At 44.6% G+C, this 23,700-nt stretch overlaps 1 protein-coding gene and 1 non-coding gene across 2 annotated transcripts in view; both read left to right on the forward strand.

The window, feature by feature from the left end:
• Window positions 1–23,700, forward strand: part of LOC116543770 (cat eye syndrome critical region protein 2) — a 199,760-nt gene that overhangs the window by 55,626 nt on the left and 120,434 nt on the right. The window lies entirely within an intron of this gene.
• Window positions 16,223–16,284, forward strand: LOC116543776. Its single transcript, XR_004265695.1, has one exon. It is a non-coding gene; the product is annotated as a U7 small nuclear RNA (small nuclear RNA).

Genomic DNA, 23,700 nt, shown 5'->3' on the forward strand with positions numbered 1-23,700 from the left:
TGTTACCCAGGCTGGAGTGCAATGGCGCAATCTCGGCTCACCGCAACCTCCGCCTCCTGGGTTCAGGCAATTCTCCTGCCTCAGCCTCCTGAGTAGCTGGGATTACAGGCACGCACCACCATGCCCAGCTAATTTTTTGTATTTTTAGTAGAGACGGGGTTTCACCATGTTGACCAGGATGGTCTCGATCTCTTGACCTCGTGATCCACCCGCCTCGGCCTCCCAAAGTGCTGGGATTACAGGCTTGAGCCACCGCGCCCGGCCTAAAAAATTTTCTTAATTGAGATTGGATCTCACTATGTTGCCCAGGCTGCCCTCCAACTCCTGGCCTCAAGGCGTTCACACGAGCAGCTGGGACTATAGGCAGCATTCCACAACACCTAGCCTGGCCTTTATTTTATTTTATTTATTTATTTTTTGAGACAGGCCCTCATTTTTCACCCAGGATGGAGTGCAGTGGCACGATCTTGGCTCACTGCAACCCCTGCCTCCTGGGTTCAAGCGATTCTCATGCCTCAGCCTCCCTAGTAGCTGGGACTATAGGCATGTGCCACCATGCCTGGCTAATTTTTTGTACTTTTAGTAGAGACAGGATATCACGGTGTTGGTCAGGCTGGTCCTGAACTCCTGACCTCAAGTGATCCACCTGCTTTGGCCTCTGAAAGTGCTGGGATTACAGCCATGAGATACTGTGTCTGGCCCTCAATTTTAAATGTTCCGATTTGGGGAAGAATCTTGATAGAGTATATTATACTACTTAGCCTGTAAAAAAAAAAAAAAATTTTTTTTTAGGTATAATTTGTATACAATTAAATACACAGATTTTAAGTATATAATTGACTTGTGACAGCTGTATACAAGTGTATAGCTACCCTCCCCCAAAATATAAATTATTTTAATTCCCCAAGAAAGTTCCCTCATGCCCTGTGCAGTCAAATCTGCCCCACCGCACATACCCTGCCTCAGACAATGGCTGATCTGATTTCTCTCACTACAGATTAATTTGTCCGTCCTGGAGAGTAAGTGGAATCAATCCACATGCGCTCTTGCTTGTCCTTCCCGGGCTGATGTATGGGATACGCGCTTACCTAGTCCCAGTAATTGTGCATCCCTAAGCCTGTGTGTTTCTGTGCTGCGCTGCAGCCTAGTGGTTCTTTTTCGTTCTGTTGAGCTGCGTGTCTTTGCCCAGAACTGTAGCGGCCCCACACTTAGGCATTGGGGGAGGGAAGATTCTATTGCTGGAGTTTTAAAAGAGCTGGTTCTTCTCTTCATGGCAGAAACCAACTCCTTTTTACTTGCAACCTTTCACGTACACTTTTCTAATTGCTTTCTGTTTCTGTTATAATGCGCTGCGAGCTGTGCAACCATGTAACTAACTTTAAGTATTGTTTCCTCTTTCTGGCCTTCAGATGGCCTATATGAAAATGAGGTTAGGTCGGTCACCCATGTGCCAGGCACTCGTGAGGGGCAGCTCCTCTAGTGCCCGGTGGCAGGCATGGCGGAGGCGATGGATTTGGGCAGACACCCCAGCCTCCTGCACCCATTCCTCGGCTCTGTTCGAGAGAGGGAGGAAGGCAGCTTCGCGTCCTTCCACGTGGGGCCCAGCCTGGCCGAGCTCATCCTGCGGGGAGGCCGCACTGTGTGCGGGAGCAGGAGCCCTCGGCAGCGGGGCCGAGGCTTTGGGCCACTTCATCTCCATGCAGTACATCCCGGGCTGGCAGCTGGCAGCGAGCGGCTGGAGCTGGGTCCTGCCTCGTCTCAGGGGGCACGGCTCCCTGGCCAAGGGTGCTGCCTAGTGGGAGGTGCCTTCCCCACACGGATGATGTGGCCCTGTCCCACGTGGCCCTGTCCCACGTGGAGGAGAAGCTCCCTCACCAGCAGCGCCTTGTGGAGAGCGACGGAGAAGAGCTCGTCCACGCAGCCTCGGCGCGGTCCCTGAAGCCCCCGGCGGGGCCAGGAGCGCAAGCATTTGCCGGGGGCCGCTGGCGCGCCACTCCTCCCAGAAGCTCCAGCAGAAGGCGGAGCCGGCCCCCGGGCCACGGATAGCGGGGACCACGGAGGGAGGGAACTCCAGATTTGCCTGAAGAAGAGCATGTGAAGGAAGAAATCCAGGAGAGTGAAAAAGCAGTCCAAAAGATGCTTGCGGAAGCCCCCCGGGGGTCAGAGGAGGTGGTGGTGGGATGAGAGCCCTGATTTTGGAACACATAAAACGATGTGTAATGACGATCCCCCACGTCTGAGGAAGACTCAGAAACGTAGCCTGACCAGGAGGGAGAAACAGTGTGTCCTCTGCAGGTGGGAGCTGCGGTTACAATCATTCAGCAGTTAATGGAGAAGTTTAACTTGGATCTATCAATAGTTACACAGGCCTTCCTAAAAAGTAGTGGTGAGCTGGAGACTGCTTCCTCCTCCTTCGATGGGGTTTCACCATATTGGCCAGGATGGTCTCTGTCTCCTGACCTTGTGATCACCCGCCTCAGCCTCCCCAAAGTGTGGGATTACAGGTGTGAGCTGCCACGCCTGGCCACGGTTACTTTTTTTTTTTCTTTAAGTTTGCTAAAATTTGAATGACCAAGTCTAAGGGTTGGAATGAGTAGAAATCCCTAGTTAGCACACTCTGGGCACCTCACGGTCATGGAGAAAGAGGGATTCCTCCACAATGGGGAGTGTGGACTTCTCTCAATCGCAGACACACATGGAGTTCAGGGAGACATCGCTTCACAGTGGAACGGTGTTCACAGACCCTGGCGGGAGTCCGTGGGCAAAGCTGTGACAGTGATGGCCGCTCAGTGTTGCCGGATACTCACTGTGCAGCATCATGTTGTGGAACTCAAATATTCTGCCATCCTCAAATGATGTTGGGTCTCTCCTCACACTTCCAGGACCACACTCAGTGGCTGTTCATGATCACCCAGTGGCCAGAGGACACTCAGAACTGGAAGGCCACATCTGAGTCCTCCTCCTCCATCTCTGTGTGGAAATGCACCTACAGCTGTGGGTCGGTGACGAAAGGGAGAATCAGTGTCCCTCTCTGATGCACAAACCAACAGACAAGGACACAGGCCGTGTGTGTGGCACTGGTATTGGTGACATTGTCGTCTCCCTCTGGGCAGCTCCTCTGAATTGTGACCAGTCTTCTCCATGGTTACCTTTAAAGCCGTGTTTTTGCCCTAGACATTAATGGGCTATTGCTTGCTTTTGATTAGGTATTTTGCCAGACGAGATGGAGGTCAAAGACGAGGCGGAGTCCTTGCGTTTCAGAATGGTATACTCTGATAGCTAAAATTCAGGCCTGTTTCTCTACAGTGTTCTATTCTTGAAGCTTGGCTTCTGTGTTAACTGTGTATTTACTTGCCTGTTAGAAAATGCTAATAAAGTATTCTGTGTTTTTTTCCTTCTCGCTACCTTTAGCATGTTATTTTGTTAGTAAATTTGCTTGGGAAGATGAATGTGGTTGTGTCTCCTTCCAGAGTCCAAATGTAGCGTGATGTGGTCTTCAGAGGTTATAAATTCCATGTAGTACCTGAGGAAAAGGATCTTAATCTCATGTATGTGAACATAGATGAATGTGTATGTAGCAGCACCCTGGAATGATTTTTGGTGTGAGAACAGCTGTGCTTAGAGCTGTATAGCTGCCTTCTGTTGTGAACCTATTTGGTCCCATTATGATGATGATTATTGTTTTCTTGAGATGGAGTCTCACTCTGTTGCCCAGGCTGGAGTGCAGTGACATGATCTTGGCCTGCCAGATTCAAGCAATTCTGTGCCTCAGCCTCTTGCGTAGCTGGGATTACAGGCACCTGCTACCAGACCCAGCTAACTTTTTGGTATTTTTAGTAGAGATGGGGTTTTACCATCTTGGCCAGACTGGTCTTGAACTCCTGACCTCATGATCCACCCACCTCAGTTTCCCAAAGTGCTGGGATTACAGGCATGACAACATTACAGGATTACAACAGCTGACCTGGTCCCATTCTTTCTTGTGCTTTGTAATTCTTATTTCAATACATTTTTTATTGAGGGCCTAGAACATGTCAGGTTTTAGGTGCTGAGTATAGAAAGTCAAATAAGTTAAAGACAACCAGGCCAAGCGCAGTGGCTCACACCTGTAATCCCAACACTTTGGGAGGCCAAGGTGGGGTGGATCACAAGGTCAGGAGTTTGAGACCAGTTTTGCCAGTATGGTGAAATCCTGTCTCTAATAAAAATACAAAAATTAGCCGGGCGTGGTGGCGGGCACCTGTAATCCCAGCTACTCGGGAGGCTGAGACAGGAGAATCGCTTGAACCTGGAACGCTGGGGTTGCAGTGAGCTGAGATCGTGCCACTGCACTCCAGCCTGGGCGACAAAGCAAGACTCCATCTCAAACAACAGCAACAAAAAGACAACTAAACCGTTACGAACAGGGCTATGCAAAAGCATGCCTTGAGCACACAGAGCAAATACATGTAAATGAGACTTGGATTAAGGGTGGCTTCCCAGGACAGCAGAGCTTGAGTTACATGTTGAAGAAGCGGGTGTAAGAATTAGCTTGGGCGGAGTCGACGGGTCTTCGGAGAAGCAGCGTTCTAGACAGTGGAAACTGTCGACTGTTGGTTTCTAGTCCAGGCGGATAGACCAAAGTTCTAGTCTAGAGTTAAACCAAATAGGAGGTGAACATTCAATTAAATGAGAGATGGTGATGACTTTCAACTAGCCTAGGGATGTGGGAATGAAGAAAAGGGGCCATAAACGATGTTAAAAAGGAAAAGAAAGAAGATCTACAGAAATTGGTGTGAATAGTTCAAAGTGGCAGTGTGGGAAAGGAGTCAGTGCTACTTTTCAGAATTCCGCTTTTGGTGGCTGAGATATACAGGAATTTCATTTTTAGCCATCTATTCAGCCTAAGAGATGAGTAAATAAACCCTCAAGTACCCATCATATGTAGTTTCAGCAGTTATCAACTAAGGCTGGTCTTGTTTTATTGATTTTGCCTCTACCCGGATTATTTGAAGCAGATCCCAGACATCGTGTAATTTCATCCATGAATGTATCCATTTGCCTATCCAAAGACACTAGTCTTTTTAAAAAAAAAAAAAAAAAAAAAAAAAAGGAGCCCACAATACATTACCACACGTAAAAACATTAAAAAGAATTCCTTAATGTCATCAAATTTCAAATTTCCATAGTAGTCCTCCCCACTTTTTACAATTGGTTTAAATTCACGTTCAGATAAAGTCCATGTGTTGTAAATGGTTACGTTCTTTTAATTTTTTTTTTTCTTCTGAGACGGAGTCTCTGTCGACCAGGTTGGAGTGCAGTGGTGCAATCTTGGCTCACTGCAACCTACGCCTTCTGGGTTCAAGCATTTCTCCTGCTTCAGCCTCCCAATAGCTGGGACTATAGGCATGTGCCACCACACCCAGCTAATTTTTGAATTTTTAGTAGAGACGGGACATGGCCAGGCTGGTCTCGAACCCCGGACCTCAGGCGATCTGCCACCTCAGCCTCCCAAAGTGTGGGGATTACAGGCGTGAGTCACCCTGCCCAGCCTAAATATTTTTTTATTATGTAGGTTTCCCCTTTTTCTTGCAGTTTTTTTTTTTTGGAAAAACCAGGTCTCTCTTTTTCTGTAGATTTTCCCAGTTTGGAAGTTGCTGATTTATCTCCATTCAATCGTTTAACATGTTCTTCTGTTCCCTCTATGTCAATAAATTGGTGGTTAAATTTGACAGAATTCAGACTTATTTTGGGGGAACACAAATTCGTAATAGATGGTGATGGAAGCAGTACACATAATGTCTGCCGTCTCTGAGATGTGAGCAGCTCTTGATGGTTGTGAGCTAGACCCTAGATACATTGTCTCCGGGGCTTGCACGGCATGATGGTTGTGAGCTAGACCCTAGATACATTGTCTCCGGGGCTTGCACGGCATGATGGTTGTGAGCTAGACCCTAGATACATTGTCTCCAGGGCTTGCACGGCAGCCATGTTTTTCTTGTTAACATTAGTACCTTCAGAGTGCACAGTACTTATTCAGTGGTCATAAATTCTGGTCATTCCTTCTTCAAAGATAACTGGAATATCTTTATAAAGAGAAACTTCTTATCAAACATTTGATTATCCTGAGATACAGTTCAAATAAGTAAGGCAAGATAAAAGCATAATTATTTCTCCCCTTATTTCAAAATAAAAGTTGTCAAAATACTGAGTTTGTTCCTAGCGAAAGTTTCTTTTTCTTTTTTTCTTTCCCTCTTTCCTCCCTTTCCTCCCTTTCGTCTCTTTCCTCTTTTTTCCTTTCTTTTCTTTATCTCTTTCTTTCTTTCTTTTTTCTTTTTCTTTCTTTTCATTTCCTGCCTTCCCTTTTCTTTCTCTCCTCCCTCCCTCCCTCCCTCGCTCCCTCCCTCCCTCCCTCCCTTCTTCCCTCCTTTCCTCCCTCCTTCCCTCCTTCCTTCCTTCTTTCTTTTCTTTCTTTTTTCTCTCTTTCTTTCTTGACATGGTCTCCATGTGTTGCCAAGGCTGGCCTCGAACTCCTGGGCTTGAAGATCCTCTTGCCTCAGCCTCTAAAAGTGCTGGGATTACAGGTGTGAGTCACTGCACCCAGCTGAGAAAAATAGTATTTTTATTAGTGGACATTTATAATAGAGGCGCGCGTGTGTGTGTAAAGGCGGCAGAGTCATCTGAGAATGCTCAGGAAACAGGCATGGTGGGGTAATGTGCTCGAGAGAGACACACGTTTGGAGTGACCTAGGAGAACAGTAGAGGGGTTGTGGAGCTTGGATGACGATGGAGATAGCTTATAGTGGTACCAGTGTACATGTGTGAGTCTGTTGTTTTTCTTTTTTTTTTTTCTAGTGCTCAGATAACTGCCTAGGAGAAAAATGCAATAATTGTTCATCAGGGTTCTGATTTTGCATGGAGGCGTAAAAGATTTATGGAGTAGAGGAGAGTCTGGGGTAATGGGGAGAATGACTGAAGTGACTGATCACGGTGGCAGGGGGGTGGTCTAGGGTGGATTTGGAGGGGAATTTTCTGCACAGTGGTTGGTATAAAGAAGGTCCTCAGTAAATATATGGTAGAATTAATAGATGAGGGGAATTTACAGATTGGAAGAAAGTATAGTATTACCTGAACTAGCCATTCCAGTGTGGTCAGAATAGGTATTTTATATGTGAATGACAGGTGACATAGTAAGATAAAAGACAGGAAGTGAGAATTTGAGAGCAGAGCACATGAAGAACTTGCAGGGAGTTGGGGCGCAGTGGCTCACACCTGTAATCCCAGCACTTTGGGAGGCCAAGGCGGTCAGATCACTTGAGGCCAAGAGTTCAAGACCAGCCTGGCCAACATGGCCAAACCCCATGTCTACCAAAAAGAACAAATGATCTCCCAGGGACAGCATCTCTGGACTCGCTTATACAGAGTAAGTTATGTCAGAGGGGTGCCACAGTTGGGTGGACGTGACGTGAAAGATGAAAAGGAACTGTACAGCGCCTGATGAGTTCTGAGTAAGGATTTCCCAGTCATTCAGGCTGATGGTGGGAGGGAGAGAAGGAGGTTACAGCTTCTCATAAGGAAACAGGTTAGGTTGATGAATAACAGGGAGCAGTGGAGAACTAGAGCTTGATGGGATGAGTCTCAAGATGGTTTCGTTCGCGGTCAGAGCGGCGGTAGGAAGTCCCGTATGGCCAGTGGAAGAATAAGCCACGATTAATGCAGGCTCTAGGGAAGGACTTTCTCCTTAGGAGAAAAATCATTTAGTTAGGACAGAGAGATGGAGAATATTGCCAGATTGCTATGCATAGAGGTTAAACCAGTTTATATTCCCGCCAACAGCGTACGAGGGTATTCATTTCCTATAGGGGATATTCTTTATGTACCATAGGACTGACGAGAGTTTTCCTTTTTATTAGATTTACAATTGGTACCTTGGAACTTGATTCACGTCATTCTGTATCCAGTACATCTGGCTTCTGAAATGCTGCTGTTACCATTTTATCTGCATTACTTCGTTCCTAGGTCAGGCCTCTTACAGTTGTCAGACTTCAGTACGGCTCTGTATGAAAAGTGCACATCACCGATGCCCGCGTCTGTGTGGTGAAGTGGTGTGCACGGGCTCCTGATGAACACTGCAAATGTGTGTCTGTAGAAGCGGCCCTACCTTTCTGCACCCTCCCTCTCTTCACACATGTCCTTTGGCCATCCTTCCATCTGGCACACTTAGTCTACCTCCTAATTCTTCAAGATGCTCTGTCAGCCAATTTTCCCCCCATCAGCCCTTGTAGTTCATCACACGCAATTATCTGTAACCCTCTCCCACCTCCCCCCGCACCACACACCCCAGCGCTTCTGCCTCTCAGGGTGTGATTGATTTTCCTTCTCCTTCTGCCAGCTTTCTCTCTGGGCTAGGGCATCTTGTCAGATTGCAGTGTTCCATCCTAAGCCTGACTTGTACTGAGGTGTTTCTCAGCATCCAGCCAAGGCTGCTCTGAAAACACTCACTGGGGAGAAGAACAAGGCTGCGTGTCCCTGTGGGTCGTGGCTGCAGTGTCTCTTGCTGTTTTTGAAAACTGCTCACTCCGTGGCTCTCAGAGGACCCTGGAAACGACTGCATTGGCTATGTAAGTCATAATAGTCATGGTCAGTCATTGCCTATTATTTATACATGTTTAATTATTTACCATAATTATGCTAATGCATATCATGAAGCCAGATTAACTCTGTTAGTTTTATTTGGTCACAGCAGCACCTCGTTGGCGAGCACGCTGTCTCTTTCCTTGTGCATGCTGCATGATCAAGTACTTACAACTTAAAGTGAATCCTGGTGAACTTGACAGTTGACTATCGATCATCACCCTGATCATCCACACACATTTTGCTAGCTTCTGAATGTTATATCTATTTTTGCTAAAGCTGAGGTCAAAAAGCAAACTCTGAAATTTGAGCGCTCATTTAATCAGTCACTTAATATACCTTATTTCATTTAGCTCTTATTTTTTCATGATCTTTTGGGGGAGGGGCATGGCTTATTGAGACACATTCACAAGCCGTACAGTTAACTCATTTAAAGCATACAGTTCAGTGGTTTTAGTATATTTAGAGTGCGCAGCCATCACCACAGTCCATTTCAGAATATTTTCATCACCCCAAGCCCCCAAACCCTTTAGCAGGTACACTTCACTTTTTTCTCCATCCTCTGGAAACCACTAACCTTTGTGCCTGGACGGATTTGCCACTCTGGACATTTCCTGTAAGTGGGATTCTGCAGTTACACTGTGGCCCTTTGCGCCGGGTGTTTTCACTTGGCAGAGTGTTTTTGTGGTTTATTTATGTTGTAGCAGGTGTTAGCACTTCGTTCCTTTATTGCCAGATACTATTCCATCACATGGCTAATGCCACATTTGGTTCATCTGTTCATCAGTCGTTGGGTATTTGGGTTATTTCTCCCTTTTGGCTATTATGCATAATACTGCTGTGAATATTCCTTTAAAAGTTTTTTGTGTGCTCCTAGGTTTTTGTTTCTCTTGGGTATATTTCTAGTTGAATTTCTGGGTCACATCATTACTGTGTTTAACCTCTTTAGGAATTGCCAGACTTTTCCAAAGTCACTGTGTTACTTTACATTCTCACTGGCAGTGCTTGAGGATTCCAGTGTTTCCACATCTTCGCCAACATTTGTTTTTTATTTTTATTTTCTTAAGAGACAAGGTTTTGTTCTGTTTGCACGGGCTGGAATGCCGTGACATCATCAGAGCTTGCTGCAGCCTCAAACTCCTGAGCTCAAGCAGCCCTCCCACTTCAGCCTCCTGAGTAAGTACCTGGGACTGCAGGTGCCACCACGCCCAGCTAAATTTTATTTTTCATAGAGGCAGTGTCTCGTTATCATCCTCCCGCCTCACCCTTCAATTACAGGTGTGAGTCATCGCACCTGGCCCTATCTGTCTTTCTGAGTGTGGGTTTAACAGAGACTTTTCCATGTCAGTATTGATGACAACCAGATGCTTTATTGTAACCCGTAAATACAACACATCCTGTATGATATTTTTCCGATAAATCTCTATGCATGCGCTCTACCACTGAGCTACATCCCCACCTCGTGTGGTAGGTTTTTGGTTGCCTCAGTACTGCGCTGATTTTTGGGTGGAATGCTTCTATCATTGGCAAACTGGAGAGTTAATTCTTTGAACTGATACAGACAATATCACTTTCTGGTTAAAGTCAGTATGTGTGTGAAGGCCTCATATTGCTGTTTATAAAAAATCTTTAGGCCAGGTGTGGTGGCTCAAGCCTGTAATCCCAGCACTTTGGGAGGCTGAGGCAGGCGGATCACAAGGTCAAGAGATCAAGACCATCCTGGCCAACATGGTGAAATCCCATCTCTACTAAAAATACCAAAAAAAAAAAAGAAAAATTAGCTGGGCGTGGTGGTGTGCGCCTGTAGTCCCATCCACCCAGGAGGCTGAGGCAGGAGAATTGCTTGAACCCGGGAGGTAGAGATTGCAGTGAGCTGAGATTGCACCACTGCACTCCAGCCTGGCGCCTGGCGACAGAGCAAGACTCTGTGTCAAAAAAAAAAAAAATGTTTAAAAACACTTTTCATATGTAGTCTGTCTCAATAATAGTGGATAGATTTTAAAGGAGTGCTGTCAGTATCATACCCAGCTTGGGGGACGTTTATGTATAGAACTGATACAGGCATTTTAAAGGTTGTCAGTAACACAGGTCATCTCAAACCATTGTGTTGATTTGCTCAAAGAAGTTAACATTAAGTATTAGAGTTACATGATCTCCTGCCATCACATTGTTTCTGTCTTTGTTGTTGTTGTTTAAACAGACTCTGGCTCTGTCACCCAGGCTGGAGTGCAGTGCCTCGATCACTGCCTACTGCAGCCTTCACCTCTTGGGCTCAAGCAGCTGTCCCACCTCAGCCTCCCCAGTAGCTGGGACTACAGGTGCGCCCCGCCGTGCTAATTTTTGCATTTTTTGTAGATAGAGGGTTTTTCTATGTTCCCCAGGTTGGTCTTGAACTCTAGACCTCAAGTGATCCATCCACCTCGCCCTCCCAAAGTCCTGGAATTACCAGCCTGAGCCACTGTGCCCGGCCTCCTGTCATCAGTGTTACTGTGAATATCCAAATACAGTTTAATACATTATCAAGGAGGTGCTGTTGCTGGAAATCGGTTCTTTTGGGGGGAGATGATGAAAGAAGCTTAACTATTATGATGGTTTGTGCAGTACACAGCCTGTTTCTGTAATATTAAAATGTCATGGTTTGGGGACAAGGGGAGCGAATCTAAAAAGGTTCCTTAAAAGGAACCTTTTAGTAATGAAAAATAGGTTGAGAAATAGTTCCCTAGTGCATAAAACAGATGCTAGAATATAACTAAGGTCACTAGAGATCATTTCTTGGGACCTTTCCCCCCGATGTTTAAAGTAAGGCACAGAGTGAAATAACTTGCTTTGTTTAAATAAGTAGTACCTACTATGTGTCAAGCTGCTTTTCTATCCATGAGGGTAAAAAAATAAGAGGCCTTTTGCTTCTCTTGGGAGAATGAAGTTAAACATGGTGTGACAGTTGTTTTGTGAAGGTGAGTGGGAACACGGAGGAGAGGCCACCCACGTAAGTCAGCGTGAGCAGAGGCGGGGACGGGTCCAGGAGAGCTTACATGAGTGCAGGCCCACCCTTCTAGGCAGCTGTAGTGGAATTTAGTTGTTTTTCCAACTTGATTGTGTCTGAAAACCGCTGGGTTGCTTGCTTGAAATGCAGTTTCTGAGGCTGGGTTCTGGAGACTCTGATGCAGGCAGCCCAAGAACCTGGCTTTAGGATTCGCTGCTTTGCAGGGTGGCAGTAGGCATTCTTCAGGGCAAACACTGACTTTTCTTTTTGGACATTAACCCATGAGATTGTTGCTTTAATCACTTTCCCAGCAGTCTAGAAATCAGTTCCCCCCATCCGTGGATTAGAGCCCCCTCCCCACCCCGTAGCTAAGCTGTCTCCTGTCTTAACGTTCTGCTTGTATTTTCTTGAGCACTGTCTTTTGTAGTCATTTTGGGTGTGGGATGCCTTTACCTACTGCTGTTCAGAATAAAGGCAGTGAGTGTCGTCTTTTTACCTAGTCAGAGAGTATTTTGTTAAATCCTGGGTGTTACAGTGAAGGAATAGTGTCAAGTCAGGGGGGACTTGAGAGCAGCCAGCATCATCTGGGACTGACGGAAAGAAAGGACGGAACACATCAAGTACACGCTCACCTGCTACTCATTCATGTTGTAGAGCTGTTGTCAAAAACACGCAGACGCCTGCAGGGCCAGACAGGTACTTTAATGAAGGGGATGGGGCCTGCTGTCCAGTCAATACGCTGGAGGACCCATGTCCAGTACAAGAGGCCGCCCCCTGTTAGTGCCCGCTGAGTCACGAAGAACTGTGAATCAGTCGGACCTGATTTTTTTTTAATGTTGCACAACCAGTGACAAACAAGACAGACTGAAGACCAAAGCAAGCATTGCCGCCTGCTGCCAGTTTGCAGTTTCATACGCATTCCATGCAACTGACTAGTCCATGAACAGGAATTTGCTTATATTTGTAAGACTCAGACCTTGGCAGAAAGATTGGAAAGGAAGGTAGCATTTGGAGACCAGGTTGTATAATTGCAAGATCACACTTTTGTGAATTGCTGATTAGAATTACTTGGACTCAAAGTGAGATCCGTGGTGCAGCGCCTCTTCTGTTTAGGAAACCCTGAGGGCCTCTTGAATTGTGTAACCTGACAAGAAGGATGTCTGGGGAATTAGGAAGTCCTGTTTTTGTTTGCTCCAGTGAAAATTCTGGACAGGCCACAAACATTTTTCCTGCAGTAGACTCACTAGAGCTCTTTTAATTCTCAAAAAACAAACAAAAACAAAAAATCAAACCAATAGGAGCAGGACCTTCCGGCTCAATCCAGTGAATCAGTGATTTTTCTCATAGTTGTCCTGTTCCTTAGATTATGTACAGTTTCTCTCTGGCCAAATTAAACTAATACATCAGATGTTCTAAAACAAACTGTAATAAATTAGATTTGGGGTCATAGCTATGATTTATCAGTCATCCTCCAAGGGTACTTGGCAAAGCAAAGATAAATTCTGAGCTTCAGTTTCTTGATAGACCATTTGCTGTTAGCTTAAACTATGCCAGCTTCAGCCCAGTCTTAATTCAGCGTTTAAATAAAGTTCTATGCATGATAGTACAACACTGTGCTTCTATGGATAGCCACAACATTAGCTGTCTGTAGTTCACAAAACAAGAAACTGGGTGATGGAATAAAGACCTGTGTTGCTCGTCTCACCTCTGACTTGTAAACTTCCTTAATGGTCTTTCATCAGACACTTAAGCTGCCCAAGGATCCCTTATGAATCAGCCAGCTCCTCTTGGGGAGACTGCTTTTGTCCTACTTCCAATTCTGACAGCCGTTTTTCTCAAGTTGAGCTGCCTCTGTGCCTACTTCTGAAATGCCCGAGTAGTGCTGACTGAGTTTGTCACCAGTGAGTTTTCCCCAGACAGGGAAGTCCTGCGCGACCAGTGTCAGTCCTCGGTTAGGAAGAGGTTGTATAAATAGTGGGTGCTCACACCCTGGAGGAGGGGGCGAAGGAGAAGCTAAGTGTTGGGCTCCAAATGTGATCGCCTCCTATTTTTGTCTCAGGGTAATTAACGTTTCCTTAAGTTAGCTAATCCTTGGGTTCTTGCCCCGCTGGCTTTCAGGCTGAGTCAGCAATCTTCAGGCAGGAGCTGGGGGTGGGGAAAAGGATTTTGTATTTTATGTCATCCCCAGGTGAATGAATGAGGTCATATGAGAAGCTTGGACTTGAGGCTAGAGAATGGGTTGTGGACGGTGAAAACCTTCCTCCTAAAATCCCAGTGACTTGGGGAGAACCGGCCTCTGCCAAGTCTCTGCAGCTCTCGGAGATGCTGTTGGCTTGTCTGGTGTTCGATTCTGGTTCTCGGCTTGAGTGTTTGTGCGTCTGCTGTTCTGCCTTCCCTGTCTTCCCCTTCCCCCTGGCCTCCTAAATTAGATACATTCCCCCTCTGCTCCCAGACGTCTCCATCTCCTCATCCCCTGACAGAGCAATCATTTATCAAGTTGTTTCACGCGTTGTCGGGAGGGGGGCCCTGGGGACTCAGTTTGTTTCGTCCCTTTGTTGAAGCTCCGCGGGATCAGCCAGCTTAGTCTCCAGCCAACTGCTGGGAGTTGCTGGACTCCAGGAGCAAATGTTAAAGGGGCCGCCTTTCATCTACTTGCTGTGACTCCAACCTTTCTATTTAAATTCCAGCTTATTGGAACTCACACACATACACGTCCTCCATGTGTTTTTGATCATATGATATTTCTTTTTCATCGTGTACCTCCCCACCCATACCATCACTGAGGACCTGAAATCCATTTTTAATGGTGTATTATTGTAGACATAGTTTGTAAGGAGTTCCTGCTTTTTTATGACTTCTTTTTGGATATGCGTTGACTGATCTAGGTGTCACACTGTTCACTGGCCATAGAAATTTCTAAATGGTATAGGGTTAAAAAAGGTTTTTAAAGTTTGTCAGACTTTAAAATGCAAGGTGGATATCACTGCTTTTCACTAGGAGTGATGCCGGTTTTCCATAAGTGTCTACAAAGATGAAAGGAAAAATTTCCTTGACGTCAAGGATGTGTAGTGTGAATGCTAACCAGTGTTGACCATGAATTTGAAGGATGGATGTTACTTACTGTAATTTAATAATTTAAAAGGACGTGTTTCTTTTGCGGAGTAATAGAAATGAGACTTAAATGTTAATAAAAATTTTTTTCTGTAATTTAGGAATATTTCCTCCCAATATTTTATTATGAAAACTTTCAAACGAACTGAAAAGTTGAAAGGATTGTGCACTATATTTTGGGTTTTAAAAATGCATTTCGTTAACAAGCCAAATAAAACATGCAGTACTGTCACAGTGCATTGTAAACCTGTGCTTGGAGGCAAAGTAACAACAGAAATGTCCCAGATGTCATGCGCTACCAACAGAACATTTTTTTTTTTTTTTGGGAGACGGAGTTTCGCTCTTGTTACCCAGGCTGGAGTGCCATGGCGCAATCTCGGCTCACCGCAACCTCCGCCTCCTGGGTTCAGGCAATTCTCCTGCCTCAGCCTCCTGAGTAGCTGGGACTACAGGCACGCGCCACCATGCCCAGCTAATTTTTTGAGTTTTAGTAGAGACAGGGTTTCACCATGTTGACCAGGATGGTCTCGATTTCTTGACCTCGTGATCCACCCGCCTCGGCCTCCCAAAGTGCTGGGATTACAGGCTTGAGCCACCGCGCCCGGCCCCAACAGAACATTTCTAAGATGAGTCCCCTTTCCACCCAGGCAGGGCTTATCTTGTGTTGACTGAGCCCTGAACCTAAAGTTGTATGGAGAAGTTTGGTGGGGAAAATGTTCTCCCTTCTCGTCACGTGTCTTAGCTTGAAAATATTTAATCACTTTGATAAGGCTCGTCTACTGAAAAGTAGTTTATAATGAGAGTAAATTGTTCTTAGTGCCATGTATGTGGAGTTTCTTAAAACAACTTAACATCAAAACGAGCCCAAAATGTTTTCCCATAAGGCAAGCTTGCCCAGCCCACCACCCGCAGGCCGCATGCAGCCCAGGACGGCTTTGAATGAGGCCCAACACAAATTTGTAAAGTCTCTTAAAACATTACAAGATTTTTTTTTTTTTTTTTTTGCAAGCTCATCAGCTATCATTAGTGTTAGTATATTTTACGTGTGGCCCAAGACAATTCTTCTTCTTCCAACGTGGCCCAGGAGAGCCAAAAGATTGAACAACCCTGTTATAAGGTAAGTCCTTATTATTGGGACGATTTTCAGCTGAAAAACAAGTGCATTATTTCATACTAATTTTTCACAGTGAAATTGTACATGGCTAAGAAAAAGTTTTTTCTTTTCTTTTCTTTTTTTTCTTAATACTGTTTGGCTGGACGTGGTGGTTCATGCATGTAATCCCGGCACTTTGGGGGAGGCCAAGGTGGGAGGATCAGTTGAGGCCAGGATTTGGAGACCAGCCTGGGTAACAAAGTGAGACCTCATCTCTACACGGTTTTTTAAGTGTGTATATATCTATATTTAATATAGATATATATAAAAGCAAGAAGGCCTTGCATTAATTCTGAAAGTTAATGTGTACAACTTGCTAGATATTTTTCTAGCAATGAATAAAACACTTAAAAATCCGTTTGGAGTGTTACAGCTCTTTTAGAATTTGTCTGGCAGGCTTTCTGGTTTTTACTGGAAAGCCCTATATTAAAAACAAAAATTCCTTTTGGAACATGAGTTCCATGGGCGAAGAAATAATTTTTTTTTGATGTTCTGTATAGCAAATATTGTCAAGTTTTTTCTGTAAAGGGTCAGATATTTAATATGTTAGACTTTGAGTGCCAGCTAATTTCTGTTGCAGCTACTGAACTTACAACAAAAACGGATGGGCAAGGCTGTGTTTCAGTAAAGATTTATTTATACTAATAGGTGGTACACTGTAGCTTACTAACCTCCCATTCTAAGGTGTAAAAATAACATGGACAAGCAACAGATTTAAGAAAAAAGTGTTTGCAAAGCAGGTGACAGAGAGTTAGTGCCATCAAATGCAAGCAGCCCGGTGAAACAGTGGGCGAAGGATATGAATAGGCAGTAGGTCGCAAAAGAATACATCTTAATGACCAGAAAAAGACCCGCAAGGTCTGACCGGCAAAAATTATTAAGTGATATCTATGGTTGGAAAGGAAAAGGAATACTCTTACATGTTACTAAAAAAAAATCAGACTGACGCAGTCTTTTGAAAAACAATCTGGTAAAACCTATTGAAATCTAAAATACATAAATATATGTGCTCTGATTGCTCCAGCAATGCCAGTCCTGGAATTGTAATCGATGAGGGCAAAACAGCTACTGTACAATGGCACATGGACAAAGAAGGCAGTTGCAGCGTGGTTCTCTGTGGCCTGAAGTGGAAAACAGTGAAAGCCCATCAGCGCAGAGTGGCTGAACAGGATGTTACCTGCACACCATGGAATATTAGCTCACCTTCTAATAGAACGAAATGGAGCCACACTATCCCACTCGACTTGGAGGAATCTGCACGAGAGAGAAAATGCATAGGCTGGCATGGGGAATATCAGTCTGTTAGGCCTGTGCCCGTATGTTGATGCATGTGTCTGCATGTATGTATATATGAATAGGATTACATTGAGAAAAACAAGAATTATACTTGTTTGTATATAAGGGGAGTTAGTAGGGAGTTAAAAAAAGGAAAAAAATTGTATATAAACAGCCCCAGAATGAACAGTATAATTGCTTTTTGAATGTATATAAAACTGTGTGTGGGAGGGATCTATATTTATTCACATCACTTTTTTTAAAGGAAAAACTAAAATAGTCATCAGTCATTTAGGTTCCATCAGCTTAAAGATTTGTCAGAGGGCTTCCTAGCTCCCATGATCTTGTAAAATAGGCTCACGTTTATTACGCCCCCAATTACTTGGCCTCTTTTTTGCCTTGTTGACTGGAAAATGGAACTCTTTCTCTGTCTGTTACGGCACAAAAACTTTATGGAAAAGACTGAAGGCGCCTCAGAAATGACTCTCTGTAGGTTTCACTACTAACTAAGGAACTAAAATTTGAGTTGAATTCTGGTCTGTCCTTATACTTGCCACAATATCCCGCTCTGTCTAATCCCTGTCTCTTGAAGTGGAGCTAGGACTTCTCTATTGATTATTGATCTGATATCTGACTTGAAGAGATGAGGGGGAAGATTATACAGCAAAGAGATGTCGGAAGACAAAAACTTGCTTTCAGGTCTCTTAACAGATTGATTAGAAACAAACTGGACTGCTACCCTCTCGTCCCTACCCCTGCGCTCCCCTCTCCACATGATAATGAGAGTCATTACAGACATACTCTATGTTTTCTGGGACTTTTTTTAAGTAACTGAATGTTCAAGAAAGTAATGCCTTATATCTGTTGATTATGTTTCTGATTATGTTTCTAAGACCTGACTGTCAGACCTTACCTAACACTTTTTTTTTTTTTTTTTTTGAGATGGTATCTCTCTCTCTTACCCAGGCTGGAGTGCAGTGGAGCGATCTCAGCTTACCACATGTGCTCTGTCTCCCGGGTTCAAGTGATTCTCCTGCCTCAGCCTCCTGAGTAGCTGGGATTACAGGCGTCCGCCACCACACCCGGCTAATTTTTGTATTTTTAGTTGAGGGGGTTTCGCCATGTTGGCCAGGCTGGTCTCAAACTCCTGACCTCAGGTGATCTGCCCACCTGAGCCTCTCAACGTGCTGGTATTATAGCCGTGAGCCACTGTGCCTGGTCGGTTAACAAATTAAAATGATGTGTGTTGAGGGAGCAAGTACTGGCGGTTCTTGGGAATCTGGGATGGCCCTAGGTAGATCTTTCCTGCAGATACAGGAGGAGTTTGATGGAAGACGCAGCTGTGGCAGTGTACTTGGCTGATCATCTTAACACAGAGCCCTCAAATTTAATTTTAGTTTAGCAAATAATATTTGTGTTGTAGTGTGGCAGTTTTAAACCACTCACCATGATTTGTATAGAATAATGCATCATTCATTCTACCGTGATGAAAGCTTTCTTTTAAAAAGTAGCCGGGGATGATTGACTGGGGGTTAATTGGTTTCCCTGTGTCTTACTCTGTGGACCCCCCCACCCCCTGGGTTTTGAATGAGTGTATGTCTTCTTTTTTGAGTATATTGCCAGAAGATAATCAGTTACGTAGAAGTCTCAGCCCTGGGCCTATGAGTAGGTTGTTTTCTAGTCTTAATAGATGATTTCTGGTTTGAAGATGTTTACATGGAAACAAGGTTAAGAAAGATGATAAATAATTGGCTGAAGTTCTTTATGAAACAGAACTTCACAGAAGTGTGACTAAGATGTACATACAAGTCACCTTGTGGTAAGAATTCCATGGAACATGTTCAAGTATAGAACACGGTTTCATAAGGAAGTCATATCACACCACACTCTGTTGTATGATTTCCCTCTCACAGGGAAAGGATCTGGACGTTCTCAACTTACTTCTCTGCAGCAAGGGACGGCAGACCTGTTGACTTCATTTTCATTGACTAATACTTAGAATCACACTCAAGTCTCTTTGAAATTATACAAAGTTTGGAAGCTATTTACATTATTAACAGCTTTACCTGTTTTGAATTCAGAAGAAGATGCAAAGAGGGAAAGACAGAAACCCCGAAACAGGAGCACGTTTTACTAGAAGAGTTCCGTGTGAAATTCAGAATTCGGTCCCCTTAACGCTATTCACTTTGGAGCTCATAGGATCCGTGGTGAGGGAAACTTGTTACAATACAGATCAGGTCTGACGTGGTGGCTCATGCCTGCCATCCCGGAACTTTGGGAGGTCAAGGTGGGGGAGGGTAACTTGAGACCAGGAGTTCTGGAGCAGCCTGAGCAACATAGCAAGACCCCATTTCTACAAAAACACTTGTTTTTTAAATTAGTTGGGCGTAGTTGGTGCATATCTTGTAGTCCTAGCTACTAGGGAGGCTGAGGCAGGAGGATCACTGGAGCCCAGGAGTTCAAGGCTGCGGTGAGCTTTGATCATACCACTGCACTCAAGCCTGGATGACAGAGTGAAACTCTGTCTCTTAAAAAAAAAAAAAAAAAGTGCTGGGCATGGTGCCTCACACCTGTAATCCCAGCACTTTGAGAGGATGAGACTGGCAGATCACTTGAGGTCAGGAGTTCGAGACCAGCCCTGCCAACATAGTGAAACCCCATCTCTACTAAAAATACAAAAATTAGCTGGGCATGTGGCAGAGGCCTGTAATTCCAGCCACTCGGGATGGTGAGGCACGAGAATTGCTTGAACTTGGGTGGCGGAGGTTGCAGTGAGCCGAGATTATGCCACGGCACTCCAGCCTGGGTGACAGAGGCAGACTCCATCACAGAAACAAACAAACAAAAACTGCAGCTCACTGGGCCTCATCTGAGATACTTTGATCCAGTAGGAAGCATGACAATTTTCATTTTTAGACAGCACCCCATGTGAGATGATTCCAGTCTGCAGACTGCATATTGACAAGTAATTTCTCTTAAGCATTGCCAAAATGAATGTCTTTATATTTTATTATGGGTTTTTTAAAAAGGAGGTTGATAAATTATGTAGTCTTGGACTGTAACACAGATTTATAAACTAGAGAGGCAGTGGCTTGACACCGTCACGAAACCAGTCACTGTGGCGCTGGTGCAGAAACACAGCTTTCTTGATAATTGTTAAGTGCTTTTTCTGGCTTGTTAATAAAATCTAACTTGGTACAAAAACATTTCGTAATTGTTTTCCATGAAAGTAACCTCTTTGTTTTAGAAAGGTAGAAAATATCACTAGTGTTTAAGCTGATGCATTGTCACTTTAATAGGCAAAAATGAAACTTTTTTTTTTCCTTAAGACTCATGATTAGTAGCAATTTTTTTTTTTTTTTAAATTCTATTTTTTTTTGTGATTGTCCTTCACGTTTTTTACTGGGTATTAGATTTTTTTTTCCGTATTCATTTTAAAGAACTCCTTATGAACTAGACAACCATGTATCCTATGCTGCAATATTTTACTTACTAGTATTTTCCCTTACATTTTATTGGTGGGTCGTAGCAGGCCTTTCAAAGGATTCATCTTTTTTTTTTTTTCCAGAGCCTTGCTCTGTCAACCAGGCTGGAGTGCAATGGCTCTATCTTGGCTCACTGCAACCCCTGCCTCCCCGGTTCAAGCAATTCTCCTGCCTCAGCCTCCCAAGTAGCTGGGATAATAGGCACTCGCCACCACACCTGGCTAATTTTTGTATTTTTAGTAGAGAGAGGGTTTCACTGTGTTGGTCAGGCTGGTCTCGAACTCTTAACTTTGTGATCCGCCTGCCTTGGCCTCCCAAAGTGTTGGGATTACAGGCGTGAGCCACGGTGCCTTGCAGGATTCTTCTTATGATGGAATGTTTGAAAAGACCTTCCTTATTTTAGTAATTTCTTTACTCCATTAGGATTTTGTCCTTGTGTGTAGTATAAGGTAGGAAGCTAACATTTTTCAGACAACCAGTTATGCCAGGTCATTTCATCGTTTTTTATTGATTTGAAATGCACTGTGTGTGTATCAGTACATACACGTCTGTTCCATTGATCTGCTTTTATGCTTAGGCCAGCACTGCCCCAGCTTAATTATAGTAACTTCATATAACAGATTTTCATATCATGTGGTATTCACCTGATATGCTTCACATAAGGTACTCATATTTTGATTTAAACATTCAGTCATAAGTGAATGTTTATGGAAGTCATAAACAAAGGGTTTTTTTTGTTTTTGTTTTGAGATGGGAGTATTGCTCTGTCACCCAGGCTGGAGTGCAGTGGTGCCATCTCAGTTCCCTGCCTCAGCCTCCCAAGTAGCTGGGATTACAGGTGCCTGCCACCACGCCCGGCTAATTTTTGTATTTTTAGTAGAGACGGGTTTTCACCATCTTGGCCAGGCTGGTCTTGAACTCCTGACCTCGTGATCCACCCACCTCAGCCTCCCAGTGTGCTGAGATTACAGGTGTGAGCCACCGCATCTGGACATAAACAAGGTTTTTAAAATTACTAGATGACAGTAGTAATTCACAGGCTTCCATAGAGTCATTCACATTTTTTGCTTCATGAATGAGTCATACGTGTTAATGGCATTTTGCTCGTGTTTTATTTTTCAAACTTTATCTTGGAAAAAGAAACCCTTTCTTTTGGAAAAGTGGGACCTTTTTCTGTTCTTTCATCAGGCTCCGTTTACTTCCTGTCCAGTCTGCCAGTGGTATGTCCTGGTGTGTTCCTTTGTACTGTTTGCTTCTGAGCGTCTCTTCCTGCCCTCTAGCTTGTTTAAAAAAAAAAAAAAAAACAAAAAGCAAAACCTCTCACTAGCCATTCTACAAATCCTGAAATTCGTAATGCCCAGGAGAGCAAGGCAGGTAGCAGGTTGGGCATCCGGTTAGAGCTGATCTGCTTTTAGGCAACTTTCCCATGTTTAATTTTAACAGTCAGTTCTGTTGCTCTGGGCGATTTATTTCCCTGTTAAAATCCTGTTTGGCTGTAACTTGTTAGTAATTGTCATCATATTTTACATAGTTTTATTATCTGTGAAATTAATCTGAGAAGACTCAGAAAAGAAAAAAGGGCAGAATCCCTTTAAGCAGCAGGAATCTTAGAGACTCCCTGAGAGCCAAGGGCAGATGGTGGAAGGCACCAGGAGGGAGGAGACGAGATCACATTCAGTCCCAGGAGTTTTACTCATCTCTTATTCTGACCCAGAAGAAGAGAGGAGAAAAGCTTCCTGTTTAAAGAGACTTTTCGGCAGCTCCTTTGACTCCGGCTTAGCAGCTAAAGTTCTCAGAAGCGGCAGCGAGGATGGGCCTTTCTCGGCGCTGCACCCCGCACTGCCAGCTCGCTGCTCTCTGCACCTTTGAGGTCTTTAGAGCACCTCTGGGTGACTCCCCACTCCTAACCTTCCTGGTTTAGCCAGCTTTATCTTTTGAGGTTGCCTACCAGACTCCAGGGGCCATGGAGGGGTGTCACGTCTAAGATTGGCCCGACAAGCTGAGTACAGGAAGAGAGGCATAGAAGTTGACAGGCACAAAGATTCAGACTAGGAGAACACTGTGAAATGTGGGACAGAAGAGAACAAAAGTAACGTAGCCATGCTGTCAAAAAGCAAAAGGTGATAACTAAAGGCACAGTTGTTTGCCTAGTTCACCTTCTTATTTGGTCCACCGAAACATGGACTAAACTCTATGGACTTCACCCTTTCTCCCCAGTATTTGCACGTGCAGGCACATGTACACACTTCGCTGGCAGGACTGGCAGTGCACCTGGCAAGTACTGGCGCTGGTTAGTCGGTCTGTGGTCTCCCATGGAGCTGAGGATGGTTCAGTCTTGTCACTCTTACTTTCCGGCCTTGGTGGTTTTTTTTCCCAGTCTACTTCCATAGTTGATTGCAGACAGTGAAGCGTCTGCTGGCTAATACAGATCATGTTAATTCCTCAGCTGGCAGCTGAAGCACCAGGTGGCATATGAATAAGCAACTCTTTTAGGTTGTCAGGCTGGTAAGGAGTACTTAAAAATAGCCTTGGCAAGGTGAAGTGGCTCACACTTGTAATCCAGCACTTTGGGAGACTGCAGCGGATGGATCAGTTGAGGTCAGGAGTTCAAGACCAGCCTGACCAACATGGCAAAACCCTGTCTCTAGTAAAAATACAAAAAATTAGCTGGCATGGTGGTGCGCACCTGTAGTCCCAGCAACTTGGGAAACTGAGGCATGAGAATCGCTTGAACTTGGGAGGAGGTTGCTGTGAGATCATGCCATTGTACTCTAGCCTGGGCAACAAAGTGAGATTCAACCTCAAAAAAAAAGACTTAAACTACCACCACCAAGCTTTCTCATGGGGGAAGTCATACAAAATGAGAAATAGCAATAGCATCCTGTTCACACTAAGCCGAACCCTGCCTAGAACTAACCCTGAAGGAACTACTCCCTGTTCACACCAGGCCGAACCCTGCCTAGAACTAACCCTGAAGGAACTACTCCCTGTTCACACCAGGCCGACCCCTGCCTAGAACTAATCCCGAAGGAACTACTCCCTGTTCACACCAGGCCGAACCCTGCCTAGAACTAACCCTG

Source organism: Sapajus apella, unplaced genomic scaffold, assembly GCF_009761245.1.
Source record: "Sapajus apella isolate SASKATOON/1434 unplaced genomic scaffold, GSC_monkey_1.0 scaffold195, whole genome shotgun sequence".
Lineage (NCBI taxonomy): Eukaryota > Metazoa > Chordata > Mammalia > Primates > Cebidae > Sapajus > Sapajus apella.